The following is a 20419-nucleotide window of genomic DNA, read 5'->3' as shown; positions in this document are numbered from 1 at the left end:
GCATGCAACATAATTAAATTAACTCATCCAATGATTAAATTAATTATGATTTTGTCAAACTAATCAAATAAATTAATTACAATGAAAAATAATTTATTTAATTAGGACTCAACATGTTTGAATATTTAACCATCCAATAAAGAACAACATTCAAACATAAACATGAACAACATGAATATCAAATCGATTTCCACATAAAATCGTTAAAATTTAAAGTTTATTCACTTAGGGTTATAGTTAGTCAAGATCCAAATCAATCATCCAATAAAGATTTAATCTTTAAACATTTTAGAGTTCATTAATCACAATCCAACATAAACCAAGTCACTTAGAGTAGTCTAATTGGAAATTTAAGCAAGTTCAAGTTTATGTGAAATATTGAGCACTCAAAATTAAACATCCATAAATTACCAAATTCATGCATCAAAAAGAGTATAATTGCAGTAGATTAAAGCCATAATCACTCACATAATCAATCATTATATGCCATAATTATTAAAGGTATAAAAATTCAAAATTTTCTCGTTCTAAACGAAAAAAACACTTGAAAAGACATGTTTTTGGGTGGATTTTGGCCTCTATAAGCCATTTTTAGACACTTTGTGGATAATGTCTAATTTAAAATGCCTTTTTCACCCAAAATTCACAACTCATACGTCGAAATCTGGGTTTGTTAGCATAGTGCAACATTAATTCGATTATCAACTAAAACAAATCGAAACCCCAATCTAATTAATTAGATGCTAATCCAGATTTTTGAATCCATTTTAAAACTCCTTAATTAATATTAGTTGTAAAAATTAAATACAAGAGGCTCGTGATACAGCTGTTAGGCTTTTACAGTGTTCCAAACACCATCCGGAAACCAAACCCCGCCCCGGACCACATGCATGAATAATTACGACTAACATGCGCATAATAAATAAAGCATTAAACACCATAAAGAGACAAGTGATCATACCCTTGACATGTGCTTGAACCTCATGAACAAGAACCTCGAACACTCGACAACTACGGAGCAAGAACCTCACTTGTGGTGTCTCCAACAAAGTCCACCCGCAAGCCAAAACTTGGCCGGGATTAGTGGCTAGATTAATACCCGACAAGACTACAAGAGAATTACGTACTCCAAAGGTTTTCTCACGGTTTATATCGGAGATTCCTTTTTTGATTCCAAATCTTGCAATTAAATTCCCAAGGCATGCTTGGGTATTTATAGATTTGTCGTCTCCCATCCCCTTGAAAATTTTTAATGTGGGATTTTCAAAAAAGGTGAAATTCTAGAATTTAATTTAATTCAAAAATAAATTAAATTCACAAACAAATAATCAATAAACACTTGTCACACACTAGGGAGGGGTTATGTGAGGACCACAAGGGAGGACCATAAGTCTCTCCTTGATCCCCAAGCCAAACTTCCCTCTAATCACAAAAAGTCAAGACCGGTTAAGGCCTTGGGCAACAAGGGAAGACTAGTCAAGGCCTTGTACCTTTGGCTAGGCCGGCCAGCACGCACCCCAAGCCCATCGCATGCCTGCTGGGCTGCTTGTGCGCTGCTAGTTACCTTCTCGCAAGCCCGGCTAGCAATGCTGGCCCCTAGCTCGGCGCGCAGCATGCTAGTGTTAGCTGGGCGCCAAGAAAGCTTGTAATGCTAGCATGTGCAAGCGTCCAGCTGGCCTTGTGCTGCAATAGCACACCCAGCCCCGCATGCCCGACTAGCATTATGCTAGGTCAATGCGTAGGCTTGGGCTGCAGTTAGGCCTTGCCCCCATTAGATTGGTGCGGCAAGGCCTTGTCCTAGGTTTGCGATCCTAGCACCACGTGTTGTTTAATTATTTTCCCGTCTTGTCGATTCCTAGAATCGTCTCGACGTTCGACGCTCGACGCTCAGTTTCGACAATCTAAGCTCGGAATCCGATGTCTTTAGTACGAATTATCTTTATCGACGTATTAAAGTCTCTGGCTTAATCTGTCGCCTTAGTGTGGTTGCACGATTGGGAGTGACCCATTGGGTTCAGTCAAAAGAAAGCTGTGAGAATAATATAATTAATCTCACTAATCAGAGATGTCCTCTAGCCCGACTTCTGATCACTTGACTTCACTGAATAATTGACTACGTAATTAATTCTGAACCCTCTATCAAAATAATACACTTGTTCGAAAGACACCATTTTTTCAAAAAACCCCTATATCGAAAACACTATGCGGAAACCAAACCCCGTCCCGAACCACATGCATAAATAATAACGGTTAACTAGCATAATTAACTTAAAGCTTAAACATGCATAAAAACATACAAGGAAATAGAAATTTCCCTTGAAGCGTGCTTCGCCTCGATCTCGAACATGATCGTTGATGCTGGAAGCCTTAGAACCGCACTCTCACGTTCCTCGTACTCCCCACACCCTAGCTGTAATACCCAATATTTTTATACGTATATTAAACTAAATTATTATTTTATGGCGTATTTAAATAAATTGAAATGAATTATTTATGGTATTTTAATAATTTAAAATATTTATTTTAATTAAAAACTCATTTCTATTTATTTATTTGGCTTTGGAAATATTTTATTTCATCAATTTAGAAGCTTTGGGACTTTTTTTATTTATAAAGGAGTTTTAAAGTCAAAAGGATTTTATTAAAGTCAAAATACCAAGTTCAATGGGAATAGGAATCATTAAGGGTAAAAAGGGAAATTAAGTTAGGAGGATTTTTAGAGGGAGTATAAACACCCATCTTATGAGCAAATTAAACTTGCCCAAGGTGGAGAATACCCAAAGGTAAATTCTCTTATTTTTCCCTCTCCCTTAATTTTTCCTCTCTCCCTCACAAACACTCACACACACGCACACTAGGGTGCCCGGCCCTCACCACCACCACTTCTCACCGGCCGGCCACTGCCACCAGCATTAACTGGCAATAGTCCCCGGCGTGGAGGGCGGTAGCAGCCCCATCCCCCGTGCGTGCGGCGGTAGCAGCCCCATCCCCCGTGCGTGCGGGCGGTAGCTTTGATTAATTATTGAAATTGGGTGTGGGTGATGATTTTATTATGTTTTAATGATAACTAATATGTATAAAATTTTCAGATTTAATTTTTGAATAAAAAGCCCCAAATTGATAAACCCTAGGTTTCTAAATTGATGTTTATTAGTGGAATTTAATTGTGGTTGATTAAAACTATTGAAATTAGTGTTTCTAAACTAAATTATAGAAAGTTTAAGAGTTCTTATAATGCTAGAATTTTTATGTAGAGGCTAGAATTGAGTTTTTTTGAAAGGATTTTAATAACCCATTAATTGGGAATAAAAGTAGATGGTTTTAATTAATTTTCAGCATGTTTTAGAAGTTTGAAAAGTGTTTTAAAGAGTGTATATATTGCCGGAAATTTATTACGAACATGTATTAATGTCTCTTTGTCATTATGGGTTGTAGGACACTTCCAAGTAAGTGATTTTGTGTAGTCGTGGCAATTTTGAGATCATATTCATGTTACGTTCGCGCCCGTGTACTCGGTAATTATTTAAGTGTGTAGAAGCATGCTAGGACTTGTTTAATTAATTCCAATTTAGTGTCATGATAGGTATTGGTTGGAATTGTTGGTTGGATTGATTTTGGTGATTGATTTGTAAAGCATGATTTATTTGAGGTGAATTATTGATTGAAATTAATTATGATGGCATGTTGAATATGGACCACACTTTTATTATTCGCATGATCAAGAGCATGTTTGATTAAACTAAAGGTTTAATTTAGTTAAGATTATGAAAAGGGAATTTTATTATGGTTCATATAATTTTTATTGATACTATAAGCATGGAAAAGGAGCTATTTAAGTGTCTATGTACACGAGGATTAATTTATATTTTGGTGCCTAAGTGCACTTAAGGTGTTCTAAACACCGAGGGATAGGATTTGTGGTTCATTATGTGCTTAAGGTGTTATATAACGCCGAGGTAGTTCAAAGGGGGTTCAACATTAAATTAAATGTGGTCACTAATTATTCAATAATTAAATTGGTATGTTTGATTGCTTAAATGATTTATGATGATTGATTGTATTGTGGTTTAAGAGTCAACACCAAGCCTAAAATATGTAAACAACGTAAAGTGAAAGAGATTACGCACAAAAACTTTTGGAATGTATATACCTCTAGTATGAACATATGGGGGGAGTTATGGGGTTCTATATATAACCATAGTTCCTACTTGGAGTACAGGACGCTATATTTTCCTTTTTATTATTATGCGCAAGAATTATGTCACTTACGAGTGGTTCTGTTATACTGGCACGGTTAGCTCCCATGTTAGTACCCCTTTTATGGGGCAGGTTAGGGGGAAACTCGTTCGATACGTAATCAAATTAAATAAAGCAATGGAAATGTATGTTGAATGAAATGTGTGTTGTATGTTTGTAAATAGGGGCAACAAGGTAAAATGTGTGATGTTAGGATATATGCATGTTAGTGTGAATTGTTTACGCTTATGTACTCAGCATTGTTAATTGTGTGTATTGTATGTTTGTGTGACTTTGTCTTTATCTTGGTCCTACGACGACCCATTTCTAAGGGCGGATAGTGGGGACAAAATAAAGAGAAACTTTTCAGGTGAGGGAGCATATTCGTGATAGGCATGAGTGAAGAGCGAACCTTGTTTAGTTTCCACAAGAATATGATGTGTTTTATTTGCTTTGATTATTATATAATTTCTTGTGAGACTAACGCAATGATTTTAAATATTCGTTTTGGGTTTGAAAAGGGCCTACAATGGTACCATATTGTAAGTTGACTTTGGCTTGACTTTACTTTTGTTTGATTTGACTTTTAAAAATTGACTTGTTTTGAATGATTTTAAAGTGAGTCTTCCGCTGTATGTCTTTGATAATTGCCTTATCCGTTATCACCGTGGCGGTATTGTCTTAGAATTTCCCATTTCGTATTTTAAAAGAGAGCAAAACAGGTATTTTAAGGGACGGAATCTCTAGGGTGTTACGAAGTGGTATTTGGGAGTTTTTGTTGAGAATTTTATTACCACTAAAGCCAAAAACGTGATTTGATGTATCTTGTTTTAAACTTGGCCAAGTGTTTAGTTAATGAGTAATTTTAAAAAATGTGTTTTTTTTATTTTATTCTATTTTATTTTTTTAAGATGATCGAATTTTTTTTTTTTTTTAAGAAAAAGGTCCAAAAAATTTTTTTATGGAGAAATCCGATATTATTTTTTTTTTATTTGGGTGTCCAAAATTTTATCGGTTTGGGACGAAATTTTTTTCCTTATTTAGGCAAATTTTTGAAATTTTAAATTAAAAGGGAGTAACAAAAATAAAATTTGGTATGTTCCTTTTGCAGGGAAGCGAAGGATTAAGGTATGAATTATGTGTTAAAAGTTTTTAATAGCATAATTGTGAGCTTGGGTAGGAAAGAATATAGAGCATATAAGTTAGAATTATTCATGTTCTTGTATGCATTAATATTTAGGTTGTGATTTTTTATCACGTGAATTGGATGATGTGGAAGCATGTAATTATGTGATTAGAAATAAGTAAGATTGTTTGATTGAACATTGAACCTAATTCATGCAAGAACTATTTTATTTTATTTTCATTGGGAAGGGAATCCTTTTCTAAACCTTTTCCTTTACAGGATCCCGATCTTTCCTAACAAAAACTCACAAATTAGAACACTAATTTAGAAAGACTATGAACAACATCCCTTTGATTATGTCAAGAAAATTCGCTTTTATTGTTCAAACCTGAGTGATGTCCTAGGAGACAAGCAGTATGATAATCCTAATCGTGTTTCAGCCATGATAATTCACTATTTTCCTGACGAACCTCCATATCTTGCTGTCAAGACAAAGTTTTTTGATTTCTACTTGCATGAGGACATCCCCAATTACTCTAAATATAAAGACTTATATGGACAATGGTACCCTGACTATAGATACTTGATTTCTTGCCTCGTTCGAGTTGAGAAATATCACTGCGAACTCTTACAGATTCTATATCCAAATTATTATTATGATAACCCAGCAGGGAATAATTCCCCTTCTACGAGCAGCCAATCAGGAAACACTTCCTCATCATAGGCGGCAACCAACCAGGAGCAAATGGAGGGCAAGAGGAAGGAAAACTAATGGATGAGAGTAACCATACTGTTGATCGTTCCATTATGGAAATCTCAAATTGAAATCCACCCCCAACCCTAGTCCTTATTGACATCTCATCTAATGACGAGGAAGATGAAGAGTTTATTCAAGTAGAGTAAAACCTACCTAAACCAATGAAGGAGGAAGACGACCCTGAATTCGATCTTGGAAGCTACAAACAATTAAAAGACAAGGATGATGTTCGAAAGGACTAGATTTTTGTAGTTTCGCTTCTTTATAGGATTTCTAGTTTCTTTTCCGCAATCATAGTTAGTTCTTTTCCGGTAAAGTAATAAGTGGCATGGCCACAGTGAGTAAATAAACCTATTGATTTGCGTAGGTTATTCGAACTCATTTCATTTTTATTTTCCAGTCATTTCCTTATTCATCATTAAAATTTATATTCATTTCCTTGTCAAATGATTCATTTTACTGTCAAATAACTCCTTTCATTACCAAATCATTCCTTTCATATCACTACTCTAATGAGCCATTTCTTACTCAAATATTCCAATAACTCATTTCCAAACTCTAGGAAACCTTGGGAATTAGTTTTATTTATTATTGTAATGCTTTATTAAATGTATGGTTGGATAGCAATAAAAAATGTGTTGATCAAGCTACAAAATTTGGGAGATTATTATGTTACAACCTCAATTTGGTAGCTTAAATTAAACGTGTATGTATGTCTAGTGCAAGTTAGTAGGACGGGTGTCTAATGTGAGAGCTAACCATGACCATAATTAATAAAGACCCCTTCGTTTAATTCAAGAGAAGAAAGATGGTAGGAGGAAGTGGGAATAATAATGATGGAGGAGGTGAGCTGAGTGAAGTTCTAACGCAATTGGCAGTGGTCGCCCAAGAGTTAACAAGAAACTCGACCAACAATGGGAATGCTCAGGGAGATTCGTTCAAAAAGGTGGCACAAAGCAAGCCACCAACCTACCAAGGCGAACCAGACCCAACTGTGTTAGAAAACTAGTTAAGGGAGTTTGAGAAACTGTTTGGGGTAGTAGGACGCCCTGAATATTCGAAAGTGGGTTTTGCTACCTACTATCTCATGGGAGAAGCTAACCTTTGGTGGCAAAAAAATGAGGCTACCATTAAGGCAATACCTGGTTTCAATTGGACTATGTTTTAGGAAAAGGTTAGGGATAAGTTTTACCCCAGTTTCCTACAGAACAAAAAGCTGAGGAATTTTCTAACCTAGCAATGGGTGAGATGTCAGTCACTGATATTAAACCATGTTTATTGAGTTGTTAAGTTTTGCCAAGGAATCTGTTACTACAGAAAAGGCGAAGGCTAGGAAGTTTGAGAGTGGATTGACCACTAATCTTCAACTAAAGCTGAGTGGATAAGTATTTGAAACCCTGGATGAGGTTTATGGGAGGTCTGCACACCTTTATGCTTTGGAGTTGAAGAAAAAGAAGGAGTTAGCTGAGGTGGAAGACAAAGAAAAGAGAAAAGAGATAGGACAAGGGTTTGGAAACCACCAAGGTAACTAGAACAACTTCAAGAAGCAAATATACCACCACAACAACATCAATAACTTCAACAGCAATAATAACTTCCATAATAGTAATCGTTAGGGTGGACGAAACTTCAATGGAGGGGCTAAGAACTCTAACCAGGGAAATAATAAGGAAGCAAGGCGTTATTTTTGTAGGAGGTGCAGGAATAATAACCCTGGTAAAGACTACGAGGGTAACTTGGTTACTTGTCGCGCTTGCAACAAGTTGGGCCATAGGGAGTATGAATGTTTCACTAAAGAATCTAACCGAAACAAGCAGGGAAATAATCAAGGAGGGGTTCAAAAGAATTTTCAAGGAAACAAAGGGCCATAGCAAAATGGGGTGAAAAGCAACAATAATAGGAATGGTCAGGTGAAAAATGGAGCTCTAGGGAAACTGAATGTAATAAGTAGGCATGAAGCTGATACCACTAAGGATGTTATTACTGGTACTTTTTCTATTAACTCTATTCCTATTAAAGTTTTGTTTGATTCTGGTGCAACTTTTTCTTTCATTTCAAAAGCCATTGTTTTAAAACTGTCGCACTGTTTGAAAACCGTAGATCTTATAGATGTACCTATAGTTATTCTTACGGGAGGGGTAGTGGAGTGTACCAAAATCTTTGAGGATGGGCCATTAGAGATTAAAGGAAAAGTGTTTTTGTCTGACCTCATTGAATTCGAGTTGAGTGACTTCGATATCATCTTGGGAATGGATTGTTAAGTAAGTATAGTGTAGTGATTCGTTGTCGATCACAGAAAGTACAGTTAAGTACAGCTGAGGGTGAATTGGTAACACGTTGGAAGAATGGAGAAACAAAGTGTCGGAGGATCATCTCTATGATGAAATTGGCTAAATACATAAAGAAGGGGCATCCATTGTATTTTTGTAGTGTAAGGAACTTGGATGACGAAGAGGCAAATAAGCCGGAAAACATAGAAGTGATGGTTTTGGATGTGTTTCTAGATGAGGTTCTAGGGATGCCACCTAAGAGAACAATTAATTTCACAATAGAGTTAGTTTCAGGAACAACACCAATTTCCAAGGCACCATATCGAATGGTACCTGCAGACATGAGTGTATTAAAGGAGCAACTGCAAGATTTGCTAGAAAATGGGTACATTAGACCAAGTGCATCGTGTTGGGGTGCTCCAGTGCTATTTGTTAAGAAGATGGATGGAAGTATAAGATTGTGTATTGACTATAGAGAGTTGAATAAGGTTACCATAAAGAACAAGTACCCATTAATAAAGATGGATGACATATTGGACCAATTGAGGGGCGCATTTGTGTTTTCCAAGATTTATTTGAAATCTGGATACCATCAATTAAGGATCGCAGACGAAGATATCCCTAAGACAGAATTTAGGACAAGGTATGGACATTATGAGTTTAAGGTAATGTCATTTGGAGTGACGAATGCTCCAGCAATCTTTATGCACTTGATGAACAAGTTTGTCGTAGTGTTCACAGATGATATACTGGTGTATTCGAAGAATAAGGAGGAACATGTGGAACACTTGAGGGCAGTTTTACAAACTTTAAGGGAGAACAAGATCTATGCGAAGTTTTCCAAGTGTGAGTTTTTGTTAGAGAAGGTAGCATTTATATGTCACTTTGTATCCCAGGATGGGGTAAAAGTAGATCCACCAAAGATTGAAGCTGTAAAAGGATGGCCTACGCCAAAGACAGTGTCTGACATTTGAAGCTGTATAGTGATGCATCCAAGTTGGGATGTGTGCTTATGCAAAATGGAAAGGTGATTGCATATGCATCGAGGTAGTTTAAACCTCATGAAGATAACTACCCTACTCATGACTTAGAATTAGCTGCAATCATTTTTGCACTAAAGATTTGGAGACATTACTTGTATGGGGTGAAATGTAGGATCTATACAGACCACAAAAGTTTGAAGTACATCTTCACCCAAAGAGATCTAAACTCACGCCAAAGGAGATGGTTAGAATTTGCAACAGACTATGACTTGGATATATAGTATCATGAAGGGAAAGCAAATGTAGTTGCAGACGCTCTAAGTCATAAGACCAGTCATGGACTAAACACTTTAATAGTGGTTGACGACTTGTGTAAAGAAATGAGAAAAATGAACTTAGAAGTGGTAGAATAAGGAGCGCTAGCAGGTATACTTGTGAATCTAAGCATTCAATCAATAATATTCAATGAAGTAAGAGAAAATTAGGCAGGAGATGTAAAGTTGGATATGATTCGTGAGAAAATAAAGCAAGGAAAAACTACAAATTTTTAAATTCATGAATATGGGAGTTTGTGGTACAAGGGTAGATGGTGTGTACCACTAAAATGTGAGGAACTAAAGAAGAAATTGATGGAAGAAAGGCACAATACACCATACTCAGTGCACCCTGGAGGGGACAAATTATATATAGACTTGAAGAAAATGTATTAGTGGCCTAAAATGAAGAATGAAGTTGCGGAATTTGTAGCAAAATGTCTAACCTGTCAAAAGGTAAAAATAAAGCACAAGAGACCACAAGGAACCATGCAATCATTAGAGGTCCCTGGATGGAAGTGGGATTGCATTACGATGGACTTTGTGACTTGCCTCCCAAAGTCAAAGAGTGGAAATGATGTCATTTGAGTCGTGGTGGATAGACTTACCAAATTCGCAATGTTTATTCCAATGAAGGAGACCTAGAAGATGGAGCAACTTGCAAAAGCTTACATCAAGAATTTTGTCAGGTTGTATGGAGTTCCAAAGGATATTGTGTCTGATAGAGATTCTAGGCTTCTTTTAAAGTTCTCGAAGAGTGTTTAGGAAAATATTGGTACAACACTAAAGATGAGTATAGTATTTCACCCTGCCACAGATGGACAAACTGAGAGAACTATTCAAACTTTGGAAGATATGTTAAGAGCTTGTGTTATATACTTCCAAGGGGGATGGGAAGATAGATTTAAGTTAATTGAGTTTTCTTATAATAATAGCTACCATGCGAGCATAGCCATGGCTTCATTTGAGGCATCGTATGGAAGAAAGTGTTGTAGCCCTATATGTTGGAACGACATAAGTGAAACAATGATCTTAGGGCCTCAAATAATTAAAGATACAATCAAGCAAGTGAAGGAGATTCAAGAAGCACAAGCCCATCAAAAGAGATATGCAGATTTGAAGCATAGGGAAGAAGAGTTTGAAGTTGGTGACAAAGTATGTTAAAAGTGTCACCAATGAAAGGTGTCATGAGATTTGGGAAGAAAGGGAAACTTAGTATAAAGTACATTGGCCCATATGAGATATTGCAAAGGATAGGAAAAGTAGCTTATAGGTTGGCCTTACCTATGGAGCTAAGCAAGGTGCATGATGTATTTCATGTGTCCCAGTTAAGAGGGTATATACCTGGTAGTCACATGTGCTACAACCTGAAACAATTGAATTAGGTCAAAGCTTAACTTATGAGGAAAGACCTGTAAGGATTCTTGACAGTAAAGTGCGTAGTTGTAGACACTTGATTGTGTCTCCCCAAAAACCAAACCTAGTGATGAGTACCTTTCACGTCTTTAATTAACGAGTTCGATAAAGAGTTAAAGAGTCTCGTGAAGTTCCCTTAAGCCTTCCCATATTCCTAACCTTAACTAAAATATTTTAATCCAAAATCATTTATTTCGAGTCTTTAAACCCAAAATCATTCATTTCTTGTCCTTAAAATCATTCATTTCGTGTCCAATCCATAAAAATGTCCAAGCCATATTATTATGGTCCATAATCCTAGCCCAATTATTGTTTAGTTGGATGGGCCTTGAAAGGAGCTTTCCAACATTATATTATAAGATCAAATCGAATTGAAACGAATAAGTTACGGCCAAAATACTAAACCAAGCCCAAATAAGACTTCGGTCCACCTTACCTACGAATAAGTTACGGCCAAAATACTAAACCAAGCCCAAATTTTGAAGCAAATTTGAGAGGATTTGATTGAGGAATGAAGGAGTTTGAACGATTTGAAGTCTTGGTGGCGAACGAACGAAAACAAGCAGCAGCAAAATGAGGAAGAAGAAGAACTTAAAAAGCCGGATTCACGATTTCATCGCGGCGCGATAATTCTATCATCATGCGACGGACCTGACTTTGCCTGCGTCACCACTTTGAGGGTCCCACAAGTCAAAATGTTGGTCCCTAATTATCCTCTCGAGCCTCTTGATGAGCAATTGATCCTTTATAGCATCGTGATGAGCAATTGGTAAACAAATAAATTGATTTGATTAATAGTCAGCCCAATTACGGTCACATTTGATTGATGATTGGCCAAATGGCGATTACTTTATTTATTGATCGAGCGCATTTGAGTATAGATTGAGCATATTGATCGAGAAGTGATTGGTTATGGTCACAATTTCCAAAGGTGGTTCAATAGGACTCTCTAGGTGAGATATAACCATTAGAGGAAGATTTCTACAAAAATCAATTTGAACTCGGAAATATCTTGAAGAGTAAGGTTTTACAGTAGATTTTCTGAAGCGTGAAAAGCTATAACTTCCAAGGCGTGAAGACGAGAAGATTTTGAAGAAGGCTCAAGGCATATTGGTCTTTGACAGTGTTCTGTGAGAATGCAGAGGTTGTCCCCCTTGATTTAAGAAGAGATTTAAGATGTAGCAATCTTCAACAGCGCTACCTAAATAAAGGAATGGTGTCCTACCAACAAGTGTATTATTCTGATAGAGGGTTCGGAATTATTAGAAAACAAATTCTGCAGTGAGGTCAAGTGATTGGAATGCCTAGGTGGAGGCCACTTCTGATCAGTAATATTAACGTACAATTAATTTTACGGCTTAATCTTGACTGAACCCTATGGGTCGCACCCTAATCGAATAACCGATCCGAGACGACGAATTAATCCGAAGGATTAGATGTGTCATTAGAGTATTACGAACAAAGACGTCAGATGTCGAGCTTAGAGAGTCGAAGCCCTGTGTCGTAAGACGAGTCGAGTTTAAAATTCGACGAGACGGGAAATCAAGCAAGCGACAAGTTTGAGCTAGGCTGTAGCCTCGCATTGGCCTAGTCATGTGAGTGCTAGGGTAGCCTAAGTTACCAAGCACATCGCAAAGCATGCCGCAAGCCTAGCATGCGTTGAGTGCTAGGCCAAGCATGCTAGCATGGCTGGTGCAGCTGGCCACAAGCATGCTAGCGTGCTAATGTGTAGGGCCGCACACCCTACCGCAAGCTATGAAAGCAGTGTACTCGCATAGCACAAGCAGCGCAGCAGCGTGCTATGCGTGCTGGGCTGTGCGTGCATGGTAGCATATTAGCACCAATCAGCACACACATCGTATCCTAGCAGCGTGTTGTGTGTGCGTGTCTATTCTATGCATGCTTGCTAGCGAAGCAGCACTAAGCAGCAGCGCTTGGCCACGTCACTCGCATAGTAGCACGCACCAAGCAGCAGCATCGCAGCAGCGTATGCTTGTGCTGGCTGGCTGTGTGCTGGCTGGCTGGGCTGTCGGCCTGGGTTCTAGGCGCCAGCTGGCAGCCTTGGCAGCCAAGGCAGGCCGCCAGCCAGCTATGTGGAGTGGTCAACCTAGTCATGGGAGGGGACCATGTGCTTAGTGTTTTGTTTTGGGAGCAAGGTGTTTTGGTCCCCCCCTTTAGTGGTCCTCATCAACCTTCTCCCTCAATGTGACACTTGGGCCACGCACCCTGCCGCAAGCTATGCAAGCAGCGCACTCGCATAGCATAAGCATCGCAGTAGCGTGCTATGCGTGCTGGGCTGTGCATGCGTGCTAGCGTATTAGCACCAAGCAGCACACGCATCGCATCCTAGCAGTGTGTTGTGTGTGCGTGTATGTGTGTTATGCGTGCTTGCTAGCGAAGCAGCACCAAGCAGCAGCGCCTGGCCACGTCACTCGCACAGTAGCACGCACCAAGCAGCAGCAACGCAGCAACGTATGCTTGTGCTGGCTGGCTGTGTGCTGGTTGGCTGGGCTGTCAGCCTGGGTTCCAAGCGCCAGCTGGCAGCCTTAGCAGCCATGGCAGGCTGCTACCAAGCTATATGGAGTGGCCAACCCGGTCATGGGAGAGGACCATGTGCTTGGTGTTTGGTTTTTTTGAGCAAGGTGTTTTGATCCTCCCCTTTATTGGTCCTCATCAACCTTCTCCCTCCATGTGACACTTGGGCCACGCACCCTGCCGCAAGCTATGCAAGCACCGCACTCGCACAGCACAAGCATCACAGTAGCGTGCTATGCGTGTTAGGCTGTGTGTACGTGCTAGCGTATTAGCACCAAGCAGCACACGCATCGCATCCTAGCAGCATGCTGTGTGTGTGTTTGTGCTAGGCCTGCTTGCTAGCGTCGCAGCACCAAGCAGCAGCGTATGCTTGTGCTGGCTGGCTGTGTGCTGGGCTTCCCAGCTTGGGTGCTAGGCACCAGCTGGTATCCTTGGCAGCCAAGGCAGGCTGCCAGCCAGCTATGTGGAATGGTCAACCCGGTCATGGGAGGGGACCATGTGCTTGGTGTTTGGTTTTGGGAGCAAAATGTTTTGGTCCCCCCCTTTAGTGGTCCTCACCAACCTTCTCCCTCCATGTGACACTTGGGCCACGCACCCTGCCGCAAGCTATGCAAGCACCGCACTCGCACAACACAAGCATCAGAGCAGCGTGCTATGCGTGCTGGGATATGCGTGCGTGCTAGCGTATTAGCACCAAGCAACACATACATCACATCCTAGCAGCGTGTTGTGTGCACGTGTGTGTGTTATGCGTGCTTGCTAGCGAAGCAGCACCAAGCAGCAACATCCCAACAGTGTATGCTTGTGCTGGCTGGCTGGGCTGCCCAGCCTGGGTGCTAGGCGCCAGCTGGCAGCCTTGGCAGCCAAGGCAGGCTGGCAGCTAGCTATGTGGAGTGGTCAACCCAGTCATGGGAGGGGACCATGTGCTTGGTGTTTGGTTTTGGGAGAAAGGTGTTTTGGTCCCCCCTCTTTAGTGGTCCTCACCAACCTTCTCCCTCCATGTAACACTTGGAGCTTGTTGATTGCCTTGCATTTTATTTTGTTTTTAATTAAAATAAAATTGAGGAAAAATGCAAATCCCCTACATTGATGGGCGAAGGGAGATCTAGTCTCCTTTCCCTATAAATACCCAAGTTTTGGGTTTGGGAAAAATCACTTGAGTTGAACTCAATAAGGCATCTCATCATTAGTGAGAAAACCTTTAAGTTCGTAATACCCTAGTTTTATTTGGTCAAGTCCCGAGTAACCTTCAAGATTAAGACCACTCGGGTCGGGTCGAGAGTGCGAGCCGTAGGAGGTTGTCACACTTGCGAGTTTAAGGTTTCAAGTAAGAGCTCGGCATCGAGTGAAGTACGCGTCGAGGGTAAGAATGTCTTTCCTCCTTCTCTCTCTTATGTTGTTAATTAAATGATTGCGTGTTTAGTTGCTTTAATTAGTGGGCGGGTTTCTCTTCCGCGCAGTGTCAGACACTATGAAACCCAACACTAAGAATGTGTAGGTTGTCAAACGACACAACTTTTATTCGACAAGATGTTACCCACATATGTATGCTCGGCAATACCAGATTCGCATTTCTTAACTCCTTTATTTGTAGATCTAATGCTCTCTGCAGGTATCGGCGTTAAAAAGATGGTTTAGGATCACAGAACGTCCTGAATCATTCTTCGTCCCTTTCGATTTACTTTAACTAGCATTTTCAAAACTTATGTTTCTTTAAACTCAGTCAAAGTGGGGGCTTCTGTAGATACCTGATTGTGTCTCTTCAAAAACCAAACCCAACGAGGAGTGCCTTTTATGTCTTTGATTAACGAGTTCGGTAAAGAGTTGAAGATTCTCGTGAAGTTCCCTTAAGCCTTTCCACATTCCTAACCTTACCTAAAATATTTTAATCCAAAATCATTCATTTGGTGTCTTTAAACCTAAAATCATCATTTCGTGTCCAGTCCATAAAAACGACCAAACCAGATTATTTTGGTCCATAATCTTGGTCTAACTATTATTTAATTGGATGGGCTTGAAAGGAGCTTTCCAACGATATATTGTAAGCCCAAATCTGATTTAAAACGAATAAGTTTTGGCCAAAATACTAAACTGAGCCCAAACCGGACTTAGGTCCACCTTACCTAGGACCCAATGATCATATTAAGGGTCCAATAGTTTAATCCCAATCTTAAACCAATTAGGATTTATTACGAGTTTCTAGAATCCTCTAGAAGGTTCTAAATTATCCTTTCCCCAAAGGATAAGGATTAAAGAATTCAAAACCGAATAAAACATCTCTTTTTTTATAATCCTAATCCCGGTCAAAATAGAATACATATGGATGTTTGATTAACCCAATTCGATTGGAAATCAAAATCTGTACGGATTCTAATCTTTAGAAAACCATCGCAGAACGCTGGGACCATTGCGCCACGTTTCTCCTATCACGCTGCGACGGAACCTGTTTTATTCCGTTCCAAATTCTGACCCTTTTTTTTATGCTTCGACTCTCTTTTTTCCCAATTAAAAGAGGTCATATCACTCCGTTTTTAATCACAAACAATCATCATCAATACCCTTTCTAATACTCTCTCTCTCTCTCTTTTTCTTAGCCTAGCCTAAACACATCCTTGATACTTTCCCCAATTAAACACCACACCTCCTTTGGGAGATTCGAATACTTTCCCCAACTAGTTGTTATTGGTGTTAGTTGCAGACATTATTACAAATGGAAAGAATTCGCAATGAGTAACCATTCATAAAACCACTAAGTTTTAAATTTAAAGCATACATGCAAATTTTCAATCTTAATTAGCGTTTTATCCACACATTTAAAGTTTGTCCCTTTTAGGCGAGAATAAAAAGTTTCCAAGATCCCAAAATTCAATAAGTGATTAAGCATGCTTTGGCTTGTCTTAACACTTATTATTTTAAGGTAAGCAATCTAATTGCTAATAGCTCTAAGCTATTCTTGTTTTGATAAATTGTCGCATCTAATGCTTTCTTGACGATTATCTCCTTTGCCACGACATCTAAGGACTCCTTATTGATATCGTTGAGTTTAACCAAAACTAACGCGTATACCTAGTATACCTTACTTCCCTAGGAAAGTGGAATTGCCTTGCTTTGGCATAGCCCATTACCTACTCTCAAAGTTTCAGTAAGTGTTATTCTGGAATGACAATTTTTAACTCAATTTTATAGGGACTCGGGGTTTCTATGTGGTTGTTTTAAGTGAACTAAATAAACATTCAACATTCAAAATCCTAAACATGCATCTAATATCAAAATATATAGGCAATATATAAAAGATAATTAAAGACGCAAGGCAATCTAGCATGACCCCTTGGACTTGGCTTCGTCTTCAAATAATCACCATCTTCTTGACTTCACCACGAACCATGCAAGACTAGGAACAAAGAGTAATCTAAATAATTTAAGTACATAAATACTTAACGGCATGCAGTGCGCATTTAGATTTGGAAAAATACATAACGAAACGCAGTCCGTATTTACTGTCCTAGTCGGGCCATACTAGTTGTCTTTTTGTAAAAACCAGCATAAGAACATTTATAATATTCCATTCACCCATTCAATTTTGGGCCATGCATTTTTACAAACAATACGTACAATAATACATAACTTTATATCAAATGAGCGCGAACTAGTTACTAACTTAGGTGGTTACTCTGATTAATACTCCTAATTAAAACTAGTCAAGTGTTTATCCAATTATGTGAACTAACACAATAACGATAAACATAATTAAAGCTTAACGAGCTCAAGACAGATTAATAAAGCTCCCACTAAATTCCACATCCAACTTAATAAAACAAATCCAAATAATTTTTAATAAAGCCAATCGAGACAATTTTTGTCAAAAAATTTGCATGTACATGAAAAACCGAGGCCTAGCCTCATTTCAAACAACACCGCAAAAAAATGTAAGCCCAAATTGATGCTAAAGCAAACTATGGTCAGGTGCTGCTAGGATGTCTAGCCAAGCACCCTTGCTTGCGCAAAGGCTGGATGCTGCCTAGCAGCCCCATAGGACTTGGTGTTGGGATGAATTGTAGCCTAGCCACGCCGCACTACACAAAAGGTTGCGCCACAACACAGCTCCGCAACATTTGCTTGCGGGCTGGGTGCTACCTAGCAACCCCGCACCAGCATGCACTCCCGCAGGCAATGCTCGTATGTGATGCTGGCGCTGGGTGCTGCCTAGCAGCCCCAAGCCACGTAGCACGCGCTGGCCTTCTTTCGCACCTAGCTTAATTGCACACACACTCCCGCACACACCCACGCACCTGGCTCGGCAACAGCATTGATGCGCACTGCGCGAGCAGCCCCTGCTGGCCGAGCATGGTGCTCGAGGCTCCAAGCTTCATTTTTTGTGCGCTTCGGGATTTTAATCCAATTTATTTGTGTAACTTTAATTAATGGCAAATTTATTTATAGAATTAACATTTATGGAATTTGAATAAATATCAAGTCTAACTTAATTAATCCAAGTTTACTGCAAAAACAAAAATTATTTTCAAGAACCATTCTTTAATAATTTTGGTCATTTTGATGCAATCAAAATAAAATAAAAGGGCATATTACATAATTAAATCAACTCATCCAATGATTAAAATAATTATGTTTTTGTACAAAACTCGTTGAATAAATTAATCAACCACCTAATGAAAAATAATTTATCCAACAAATGCTCATGCATATTTGAATATTTTAATCTTCCAATGAAAAATAATATTCAAGCACAAATATGAACATTCATGATTTTAATCAATTTCATAAATGATTAAAACTCAAAATATGTTCACTTTGGATTTTAGCAAGTCAAGATTCAACCCATAAACCATTAAATATTCAATCTTTTTATTTTAAGAGTTCAAAAAATCATATTTAACATAAACTCATACATTCAAGCAATCTAATTGCAAGAATGAACAATTTCCATGTTTATGTAAATTTTAGAGCTATCCAAATTAAACAACTAAATCATATAAAAAAAACATGCTTAATAAGGAAGATAATTGCAGTAGATTAATGCCATAATCAATCACATAATCTAACAATTGCACGTCATAATTAATTAAGTTTTAAAGATTTAAAAATTTTCGTTCTAAAATAAAAACCCTTCGAAAAACACATTTTTTGGCCAGATTTTGGCCTTTGGAAGCCATTTTCTAACACTTTGTGGGTATAGGTTAATTTAGAAAATAAATTCCACCCTAAATTTACTATTTTTGAGTTAAAATCTGGGTTCATAGTCATAAATTAGCAATAACACGATTTTATCTAATAAAACCGAGATCCTAATCTAATTAGGTTGCTAATCCAGATTTTAAAATCCATTTTAAATCACCTTAAATAATTTTAGTTGTAAAAATTAAATGCAAGAGGCTCGTGATATCGTTGGGGTTGGGGTTTTACGATGTGTGAGCACTGTGAGGAACCAAAACCCGCGCCGGACCGCATGCATAATTAATACAACAAAATAAACAAACATGGAATTAATAAAGCGATAAACACATAAAGAGGGAGAGAGAGAAAGTAGGGAAAAAATATTCTTACTCTTGTAGCGTGCTACACACGAACCCGAGCACGACCCACGGAAAGCTCAAGACACGCATGCGCGAATCCTCCTACATCGCACACCCACACGCCCGTACACGGCTCCTATCTCGTAGCTTAGACGAGACCGAGCCAAAATTAGAGTTTTATGAACTTAAAGGTTTTCTCACACTTATGGGAGATGCTTTATTGAGTTCTACTCAAATTGTGTAAATTCCCAACTCCCAAAGTTGGTATTTATAGGCAAAGCATTCCCAAAAACTTCAATCATCTTTCTATGAGGAAGAGTTGGTAAAATGAGAAAATAAGCAATTAATTTAATTATGAATTAAATTAAATAAGTTGATCAATAGATAAGCAATAAGTGTCAACATGACGGAAAAAGTAGGTGAGGACCACAAAACCGGAACCAACCATGGCGCGCCAGCTGGTGAGGCATGCCTTGGGAACCAAGGTTGCCTTGCTTGCGGTTTGGTCCCTCGATTGGGCCAGCCAGCGACCCATGGCCTTGCTGCCCCGCATAAGCAGGCTACTCAAGCCATGTGGGCTGCTGTGCGATACGAGGTTGCTATAGCTCTTGCTGGGCAAGCAGCCGGGTTGGCTAGCACTAGCAACAGTTAGCAAGGCCCAGCGCGCTTGATGAGTGGATTTATGCCATTATTTCACCCCTTTTAATAAGGATTTACCCTCATTTGTCACTTGTTTGCATCTTATCTAGCCATTTTTACCCTTATTTAAGCTTTATTTGCTTTCTCTCGTGATTTTCCTCTTCTTTTAGCTTTTCTTGTGTTTTCTAGCTTTTTATCCTTGTTTTGCAGGCTTTTAGGTGCTTTTCGATGAAGAAAGACGAGCTACGCTTGGTTTAGAAGTGGAGATATGCCAATTGGAGAGGGCGCGTAGCATTCTAGAAGGACGCGGGCGCTGGTGAATGGGTCGCGGAGCGGAGAGAAGCTTTTGGAGATTTACCAAGTTCCTATAGAAGGCAGCCCGTGCCCCAGGAGAGGGCTCTCCCAAGACCACCGCGGGCACCGCATAGAGTCGCAAGCGCGAACCTCTGCTTCCTTGATTTCCCCTAATCCTACGTCGTGGCCTCTCCTCTGTTAGGAGAGGGCTCTCCTTTAGCCACCGCGGGTGCCGTGATTTTTGCCACGGGCGTGGTCCATGGGGTTTGGCATATCCGTGCACACATGATAGAGGGCGCAGTTTAGTTCGTTATTTTC

Source organism: Chenopodium quinoa, unplaced genomic scaffold (genome assembly GCF_001683475.1).
Source record: "Chenopodium quinoa cultivar QQ74 unplaced genomic scaffold, ASM168347v1, whole genome shotgun sequence".
In the NCBI taxonomy this organism is placed as follows: Eukaryota; Viridiplantae; Streptophyta; class Magnoliopsida; order Caryophyllales; family Amaranthaceae; genus Chenopodium; species Chenopodium quinoa.
This window is presented reverse-complemented; position numbering follows the sequence as displayed.